Below are 10,832 nucleotides of genomic sequence, written 5' to 3'. Positions count from 1 at the left end.
CTCCCCTGATACTTAGAGCAGATAGGAGGCACCAGGACACGATTCCGTCACATCGAAATCATATAGATTTCGCAAACACCCGCGTGATCCTAAAAAAAAAATTTTGAGCGGGAAAAGGAGTAGAGTTAAAGATTTCCTAAGACGGAAACCTCACCAGAGCAAAGAAGAGGAGAAAAATGAAACCTACTCTCCGATATAACTAAGACTCAAAACATTTACTAGACTCGACTCGGCCAAATACGATCACACAAAGGCTCCTATGGTCGTAAGGCTCTGATTACCAACTTGTAACGACTAAGATGCGGTCCTTTCCGATCTGGGGATCGAGGCCCCGAATAGGAAAGAAGCGCATCTAAGTGTTTTGCAAGCAAGTAAACATAGCACATAATAATAAATATAGTAGACAATCTGGGATTCAACTGTCTTCTTATTAAAGATATAGAGCACAACGCAGATACAAACAAGGTAGTTCCGGTACGGACTACAAAACAAGGGAAATGCTATGCTACCCGCTGCAGGCCCACGATCACGACCACGGCTCAGTCTTCTGGATAGTTCACGTAAAGGCGATCTGTCTCCTCGTCGTACTGCCACGCCAGCTGGGTGCCGTCGGGATCGTCTGACTCTGGGGTACCTGTACCTGCTGGAAGTTTCGGAGGAATCCGTGAGTCACGGGGACTCAGCAATCTAAGACCTTGGTGCCAGACCTAGTCATGTTAATGGGTAAGGAAGGGATGAAGTGTTTCCGGCTGCTGCATCCTAAGATTGAATAAGTGGCTAACTTACGCAAAAGAAGAAGTGACGGTGTTCTATGCTATCGGTCGTGAGTACTTGATCAGAAAGTGATCCTGAACACCTACCTACGGCATTCATAACCCCACCGTGTTCCGGATCGAAGAGAGATCTTCGAAGGGACAGTCACGGTTACGCACACAGTTGGCATATTTTATTAGTTTATGTTTAAGTTTTCTAATACCGGATGTTAACAAAATATTCCAAGTTGCCACATAACCGCGGGCACGGCTTTCCGAAAGATTAAACCCTGCAGGGGTGCTCCAACTAGTCCATCACAAACGAACACAGGCCGCAAAGTCACCCTCTATCACGAATCTCGTGATCTCGTCGGATTCCTTAGAGGAAAACCTCAACTCTGGGGTAAACCAAAGCTTCACCGGGATTCCTATACGCAAGATATACCGCTAAGGCAAGACAAGACTAGCAGGACCTCCCGACGTGTCGACGACCCCGATAAGAGCCGCGTATCTCAGTCTCAGGACACGCCGGATGGAACTAGCTACAGGTGCCAGACCTCAAGTTTCCTTGTGGTGGCCCCGCAGGCAGACCAGTTTGGACCAACACTCATGAGGAGCACTGGCCCGGGTTGTTGATTAGAATCCTCGGGGTAGCTATTCCCTATGCAGATTATTATTAGGTGATTAGCAAATAGTACCAAAGTTGGGTCCTGCCGGACAAGCCTTAACACTACGCGATTTATCAAGGGGGTCCCCATAACAACCCCGAACGTGTTAGGAGCGAACATTATGGAATCAAACACCGGTAACCGGTAACTAAGGCGGCAATAACGGAACAAGACACCCGGCAAAAGGCTAGGCCTCCCGTCATTTACCAAATATATAGATACATTAAATAAATAACCGAAATTAATATAATGATATCAAGCTCATGGCAACTCATGAGTTATAAACACCTGCATCTAACAATGCTAACATTAGTAGCTGAGCAAGCCTACCTAGCCATGCAAATTTGCTAGGAAGGAGTAAGGTGTTTAGGCTCATGGCATATGAAGAGGTAATATATTTCAGTGGTAGGCAGCGAGCAATATTACGTAGAATCGAAACTAACATAACAAGTCTAGATATGGAATCAAGGTCATGTCATCTTGCCTGTGATATCCTCAGCTTGGAATGGTTCTGGATCGTCCTGCACGTACTCTCCTGACTCCACGTATTCGTTCTCCGCTCCCGGTGCTACCCAACACAAGAATAACAGCCAATGAACAGCAGCACCACAAAATGCAACAATCACATGATGCATGAGATGAAAGTTGAGCATGCACCACTATTTCTAACACTAGCACAAGCAAGATAACTACAACGAGTTCCTGGACAGAACTTTGCTCTAAACTATTTGGACATGCATGGAAATGATATGGACAGTTGCATCTCGTAAAAACGGTGCAAAACCATATAAGGAACTTTGCAAACGGAGCTACGGATCAACGGGAATCAACGAAACACGATATGAAGCCCTACGTGAAAGATTCATCACCACACACACAATTGGCACAAATCTGGTGTTCCCAGGTTGCCAAGACATATATTAACCCAACATGAATGAAATGGAGCAAGGTAGAACACCCCAACAACAATTAAACACAAACTTTGAACAAAAAGTCAAAACTATGCAATCTGCCAATTTCTGCATCTTAGCTGTTTGTGAGCCACATGCAACATAGCTACAGGTCTTCAAACAAGACAAATAATATATGTGGATGTTGCCAACCAAGAACACTACCATATCCAGCAAGAATCACAGCAAAAGGAGTTAAACTCTAGAAGATACAAGGCCACAAACTTTCCCAAAACCATCAGTTCTCAGGGACTTAGTGAAAATTTCTGCACCTGAGTTTCTGTTTCTGTTCTGAAGCCTTTTGACAGCAATCAAAACACAAGCTACTGGACTCCAAATGACTTGAAAATTGACAGGAAGCTGCACAAACATACCAGGTTCAAAACACTAGCACTGAACTAAGTCCAGTTCTCAACATACTGACCTGCACAACCTTATCTACAGGGGAAGAAAATGTTTTCAGCATTCCAGACTTAGTGAAATTTTCAGAGTTCAAAATTCTGGAATTTTTCCAGCCACATGCCCACTTTGTCTAGGCATAGTTTGCACACACAAGTTCCCAAGAGGTGTTTGACACCACTATGGTATTGAGCACAAACCCCTACAACTAACACACCAAGATCCATGCCTTTGGGCTCCATCTATACCATGGAAACAAAGCCCAAACTTTCAACAAAATGAAAAATGCAAAACCAAAAGGTATACTTTTAAGATGACAATGCATAGGAGGGTTTCATGTGCACAATGACAAAGTGACATGGGGTTTTGAACCCCATGTTTGTGTCATGCACATCAACAACTCCAACACACACACAAATCCTCTCAAGCACTAGCATCAAGCTCACACACAAGAATCTTTGTATAACAAAAGGGTATACCACCCCCCACACATGGGCATGTGATGGTGCACACCCTCCCAAGCACCACTAGTATCTTTCTAGTATTCATGTCACCAACATTGTGCAAACTACCACAACAAACCACACCCTCACATGCTATCATAAATAGCTATCTAGTGCTATCCCTCACCTCAAGACATGTGATGAGGGGGAGGCACCCACACCCCACTATGTCAAAGCAAGCTAACAAAACTACAATATCCCTTAGACCACACCAAGATCCACAAGCTAGGGCTTTGCGAGAATAGCTAGGCCAACTAATCACCTCCAAACACTACACCCATATTTAACAAGGCACCTAGCAACATGCCCTAATCAGGGTTGGCTCCTCATCACCAAGGTACAACCACTATAAGAATCACCGGCTAGCAAAACTATTTAACACCCCTAGCATGTAAAACATTCTCACACTAAATCTATACCACTATTCTAGCAGGAACAGGAGCAATCACCACTGCGTAGGAGTTTGTAAAATAAAAAAAAACAACAGGGAACAAAACTGATGAGACACAAGTGTAGGAGTTAGGAAAACAGGAAATGAGTAGGCAGGAAAAAGAAAAGAATGCAAAAATAAAAATAAAAAAAAGAAACAGGGCTGCTGGGGTTCGAACCCAGTTCCCTGGTGTCCAGCACCACACAACCACGCCACAGCGCTACGGTGCTTCTTGTTGACAGATGAAGGGAGATATGCAAGGTAATCTGTCTGCACTGCCATGACCCGAAATAAACAAGGAAAACAACCAAAAAGGCGCCGAGGGGGGGACTCGATCCCTAGACCTCTCAACAGGCGCATGCATGCGACCGAGAGACACTACCATCAGGCTACGAACCGGCGTCTGACTAACACTAGAAGGTAAAACAGAAGAACACGCCTCTCACGAGAAGCATCCCGCCGGCGGCTAGACCGGAGGACGCTGGCGGCGCCACTCCCGGCCACCACCGGCGGGGAAAACCGACGGCGGGGCCCGCGGGACTCTCGGGGAACCCATTTTTGGTCTAAGCACGGGAGAAGGAGCACCCTTGGCTGCCTTGAACTGCAGCGGCGTTCCTGCATCCTGCAGTTCGCCTGGGAGCACGGGACAGAGAGCTTGACGGGCAGCCCTGCCTGCGTCGCTACGCTGCACGGCCGGCGTGGAGCTCGTGCATTCGGCACTGAGGGACGCGAGGAGAAGACCCGCACCTGCTGGGTGCCCACCTACGCGGGGAGGAAACCCTGTGCAAACTGCAAGCTCTTCTCTGAGGATATACGCCTACCGAGACCTAGGTGACACGACCCCAGCTGCCGGCGGCGAGGAGAGCTCCTCTGATCATGGCGCTGCTGCAGAGAGGGGGAGGAAGCCCTCTACTGCACGGTACCTCCATAACATACCTACCCCACCCTGCTCCACTCGCGACAACTGCACCCCCACACACAGCTATCGGACAGAGAAATGCACACACGCTGGAACGAGCCGGACCGTGGAGGCGGAAGGAAGGAGGACGAGGACGCGGCCTCACCTTGAGGAGAAGAGGGGCGTCGAACGGGGAGGAGGAGCGTCGGAGAGGAAGAAGACGGCCAGACGAAGTCGTCCCGCCGAAGACCGAAGAAGGAGACGGACGCGGATCGCCCGGTTCGTCCCGTTGACGAGGACGAGCTCGACGGGGGGGGCCGCTCCTCGGGGTCCTAGCGCCGGGAATGGGACGCGGGGACTCACCCCGAGCCCCCGTACATGGCGCCCAGTGCCGGAGACGACGGATCGGCGGCTTGACGGGGGAGGCGCTGCACCCTCTCTCTCTGCTCTCTCTCAGGACTTACCAGGGAAGAACGAGGGCACTAGGGAAACTGGCGGCGCTGGGGAGGAAAGGAGAGGGAACCCTAGGGCGGAGGAGGAGGTCTCGGGCTCCTTTTAACGCCTCGGGAGGCGAGCTCGAGCCGCTGGATCGAGAAGAGGGCGATCGGGAGGTTGAGCGCGCGTCGTACAGGAGGTGACGTCGGGAGGAAGAAGGAGCGCCCGCCGGTGGGCTCTATTATCGCCAGGGTGGAGGCTAACTGGGCCAGCACGGGAGAAGACTCAATGGGCCAGGAAAAGAATAGTTACACAGGAAGTTTAACCAAAATAACAACAGAGGAAGGAATGCTTTCAGGGAAGAAAAAAAATAAATATTACCCAAGAAAAATACTGGGATAAAAATTAAAAGGAAAATCCTGCTAGACACAAAAAAATAATAGCCCAATAGGGAAAAATAGGAATGCAATATTTGGAGATGTTCGAAATAAATGCAAAACAGTAATTAACCTACTGTTTAGTATTTATTTGCACCACCAAAACCAAAGAATCAAATAAGAAAAATTGCACCCCTTCATAAGCAATTTTTATCTACCCACTAGACATTTTAGAAACATCTGTGAGAAAAAGGAATTTTGACAAGAATGAAATAGGAGGGGAAAAGGAGTTTGAAAGCAAGAGCTTAAAAGACTAGCACTCCTCTTGCATCACACACCATTATCACATGCTCACAAGGTAGTGCAAAACCACCACTTAAACTTAGCAAGATCACATGCTCTCACAACACCACAACACTACTCCTATCAAACCCAAATGCAACATGATCATGGCATGCAATCATAAGTATGGCAAGGAATGATATGTAATTCATGCATGCGAGGGAAGTAAGCACTAGGGAACACACATGAATTCATGGCACAAAATGATATCACCAAGATCTCTGACAAGGTGGCCCCACATGGAAGGTTACAAGAAAGGAAAGTCTACACTTGGGGCATTACAAACTCTCCCACACTACAAAGAAGATCTCGACCCCGAGATCTAAGACTGAAAGAAATCAGGAAATTCGGAACGGAGGTGATCCTCGCGTTCCCATGTAGCCTCTTTATCGGAATGGTGTGACCACTGCACTTTGAGAAACTTGACAGACTTGTTACGGGTCTTGCGCTCAGTCGCCTCGAGAACCGCAACTGGATGCTCGCGATAAGAGAGGTCAGGCTGGAGATCGATATCCTGAAGATGCACAGTGCGCTCGGGGTTCTTGAAACACCTCCGAAGCTGAGAAACATGGAACACATCATGGACATTTGCAAAGGTCGACGGAAGCTCGAGCTGGTACGCGAGGTCACCCCTCTTGCCAACCACTCTGAACGGACCAACGAAACGAGGCGCGAGCTTGCCCTTAATGCCAAAACGCTGCATACCCTTCATAGGCGACACCTTGAGGTAGACAAAATCATCAAGCTCATACGACATGTCCCGGTGCTTGCTATCGTAATAGCTCTTCTGCCGGGACTGCGCTGCTCTGAGGTTGTCGCGAATGATCCGACACATCTCCTCAGCTTCTTCTATCATATCATTGCCAAGGATCTGACGCTCGCCTGTCTGGGACCAGTTGAGCGGAGTACGGCACTTCCTGCCATAGAGAATCTCAAACGGAGCCTTACCAGAGCTAGCTTGATAACTGTTGTTATATGAGAACTCCGCGAAAGGCAGGCAATCCTCCCACTTCATGCCAAACGAGATAACGCAGGCTCTCAGCATGTCCTCAAGAACTTGATTCACCCTCTCCACTTGACCACTAGTCTGAGGATGGAACGCTGTGCTGAAGCGGATCTTCGTGCCCATAGCAGACTGAAAAGAGTCCCAGAACTTGGAAGTGAAGATACTCCCGCGATCTGATGAGATCATCATGGGTACACCGTGCAACGAGACAACCCTCGAGGTGTACAACTCTGCCAGCTGAGCTGCTGAGATGGACTCCTTGACTGGAAGGAAATGCGCCACTTTACTCAATTTGTCGATGACGACGAAGATAGCGTCATTGCCCTTCTTGGACTTCGGAAACCCTGTGACGAAGTCCATCTCAATGTGACCGAACTTCCACTCGGGAATCGGCAAAGGCTGCAAGAGGCCCGCTGGTCTTTGATGTTCTGCTTTCACTCTTCGACATACATCACACTCATTGACGAATTGTGCAATTTCACGCTTCATACGGGTCCACCAGAACGACTGCTTCAAGTCATGGTACATCTTAGAACTTCCCGGATGAATAGAAAGCAGAGAATTATGAGCTTCTTCCATGATCACCTTCCTGAGATCACCTTTCGGGACGACAAGGCGGTCCTCGAAAAACAACGTGTCCCTGGCATCCACAGTGAAACACTTATACTTGGGAAGGCTCTTTCCCACACCAATCTTGACCTTCTTCACCATAGTATCAAGTAGCTGAGCTGCTCTGACCTGATCTTCCAAGGTAGGAGAGATCTGAAGGTTCGCAAGAAAACCCTGAGGAACCAGCTGAAGATTGAGCTTCCTGAAAGACTCAGAAAGACCCGGCTGGAGAGGTTGCAGAATCAGACTGTTGCAATATGCTTTCCTGCTCAATGCATCTGCCACTACATTTGCCTTGCCTGGTGTATACTCCACACTCGGATTAAAATCCTGGAGCATTTCCACCCAACGTGTTTGCCGAAGATTCAAGTTAGGCTGAGTGAAGATATACTTGAGGCTCTTGTGATCGGTGAACACTTCAACCTTACGTTCCAACAAGAGATGTCTCCAAGTCATCAAGGCATGCACCACAGCTGCTAGCTCGAGATCGTGCACAGGATAGTTCTTCTCTGCAGGCTTCAGCTGCCTGGAGGTATAAGCAACCACCTTCCTATCTTGCATCAAGACTGCACCAAAACCCTGAAGAGAAGCATCGCAAAAGACCTGGTACGGCTTGGAATCATCCGGAGGAGCCAATACCGGAGTGGAGGTAAGCTTCTCTTTGAGTGTATCAAAAGCCAGTTGACACTCTGGAGACCACACATACTTGACACCCTTCTGAAGAAGACTAGAGAGCGGCTTGGCGATTTTGGAGAAGTTCTCAACGAATCTTCTGCAATATCCGGCAAGGCCGAGAAAGCTTCGAAGCTGCTTCACATTCTGCGGAGGTTCCCATTCAACAATGGCCTGAACCTTGGACGGATCAATCTTAATGCCCTCGGCAGAGATAATATGCCCAAGATACACCACTTCTTTCAGCCAGAACTCGCACTTGGAAAACTTGGCATAAAGCTTGTATTCTCTCAGTTTATCAAGCACCAACCTGAGATGTTTCTCATGTTCTTCCTCATCCTCAGAAAAGACCAGAATGTCATCGAGATAAAGCAAGACAAACTCATTCTTGAATGGCGAGAAAATATAGTTCATCAATCGGCAAAAAGTCGGAGGAGCATTAGCCAGACCAAAAGACATGACCGTATACTCATATGAGCCAAAACTGGTCCTGAATGCCGTCTTTGGAATGTCTTCCTCACGAATGCGAATCTGATGGTAGCCCATCCTGAGATCAAGCTTGGAGAATACTTTAGCACCTTTCAACTGCTCGAACAACTCATTTGTGTTCGGAAGCGGATATTTGTTCTTGATTGTCTTCTTATTCAGTGGGCGGTAATCGACACACAGTCGTTCCGTACCATCCTTCTTCTTGACAAACAGAACACCACATCCCCACGGAGACGAGCTTGGTCTGATCAAACCCAAACGCTCCTGCTCATCGAGTTGTCTCTTGAGTTCCTTCAACTCTTCTGGACCCAGCTTGTACGGCCGCTTGCACACTGGCTCTGTGCCTGGCTCAAGCTCAATGACGAACTCCACTTCACGGTGCGGAGGCATCCCTGGCAGCTCTTCAGGAAACACGTCCTGATATTCGCAGACTACGGGAACTTGCTCAATGGGATTGATCTCACCCTTTTCATTCAAGGAGAACAAGCGGACTGTGTCATCGCGCGCCGCGAATATGATCACATCCTCCGAAGAGTGGGTCAGCTTCACTTCTTTAGCTGCGCAATCAATTGATGCCTTATTCATGGCCAACCAGTCCATACCAAGGATCAAATCAATGTCGGACTTGCCCAAGACAATAGGAGACGCCAGAAAAGCATAATTGTCCATCTTGACAGAAACGTGTGGGACGAACAACTGAGAGCTCATCCGCATACCAGGAGACACAACTTGCAATGGTTGGGAAGGAACTCGGTCGCAAAATTATTATCAAATGCAAAGGGGTAAGACATGAAGGAATGCGAAGCACCAGAATCAAACAAGACTTTAGCAGGAATACCATTGACTGAGAGATTACCCATGATCACATCCGAAGAATTTTCTGCCTCAGCTGCATTCACCATGTTGACTCGAGCTGATCTGGGGTTGAACTTCACAAGAGCGTTGCTAGGAGGTTTGCCTGGAGGAGGAGGCGGCAGACGGAGCTGAGAAGTGCATTTGTTGGCATAGTGACCCTTCTGCCCACATTTGTGACAAGTGACATCCGCTGGCTGCCGGAACTGAATCTGAGGAGGCCCTTGTTTCTGCTGCTGATATCTCTGCTGGAATCCAGGGTTGGGTGGGCGGGAAGAACCACGTCCACCTGAGTGCTTCGGCTGCTGAGAGTGCCGAGGAGGAGGAGGAGGAGAAACCCAAAACCTCTGTTGCTTCTGAACCACCTGAGTCGAGGAAGAGCTGGAATCTCTGAAACGTTTCTTGGAGTTCTCCACCCTGAGCAAGGCTGCCTCTACTCTGAGAGCTAAGTTATAGAATTTGTCAAACTCCTCAGGATCGTGCAAAGCGAGTGCTAACTGCAAATCCTCCTTCAAACCACCCCTGAACTGGTATATCTTGCTCTTCTGATCCGGAACATCCTGCAATGCGTACCGGGCGAGCTCGTGGAACTCAACATTGTACTTGTACACAGAATTGCTGCCCTGCTTCAAGCGCCTGAACTTCTCACGCATCTCCTCAACAAAACTGGAAGGAATGTAGTGGGACCTGAAGTCACGACAGAACTCGTCCCAAGACATCACGCTGCCACCTCTGGAGTCCTTAAGCTGCTGCCACCAAATAGAAGCCTGCCCCTTCAACTGGAATGTTGCAAACTTGACATAATCCTCTGGACGCACATTGCTACACTCGAAATGCTTGTTCATATCACGGATCCAATCTTCCGCGTCAAACGGCTGGTCGCAAGAAGTGAACGTCCTAGGCTGGTTTGACAGGAACTGACTCAGACTGGCGAAGTGATTGCCACCCTGCTGGAAATTGCCTTGCTGATGATTGGCTCTCTCCTGGATCAACTGCAACAGCATCTGAGTATTTGCATTGGTAGCTGCCATCATCGCCTGCCAGGCCTCTGCAGGAGGAGGCGGCGGCGGTGGCGGAGGAGGAGGTGGAGGAGGCATATCCTCACGCGCTGGGGTCTGACGAGTTGGTGGAGCCATCCTGAAGACGGACAGCATATTAGGCCACAGAATATTTGAAGATAAGCTGAATCAAAAGACAGAATATCTGAATAGAACTTAGCATTGCACTCGAACAACATAGCAAGAGTGCATTCTCAAAGTAACAGATGACAAAATTCCGATAAGGCCACATCGAACAAGTGTGAGCTAGAACTGCTCGGAACAAACATATGATCGAGATTCCCCAAACCTCAGTCAAGCGTCTGTATGAAGATAGTCCTATAAGATACTACCAGATATCCCACCTATGAATTCCCGAAATAACTGGTCCTGCAATCAGGCACACGGATACA

The sequence above is a fragment of the Hordeum vulgare genome, chromosome 5H (genome assembly GCF_904849725.1).
Source record: "Hordeum vulgare subsp. vulgare chromosome 5H, MorexV3_pseudomolecules_assembly, whole genome shotgun sequence".
NCBI classification, from domain to species: Eukaryota; Viridiplantae; Streptophyta; class Magnoliopsida; order Poales; family Poaceae; genus Hordeum; species Hordeum vulgare.
The sequence above is the reverse complement of the archived record's forward strand: the minus strand, read 5'-3'. Positions refer to the sequence as shown.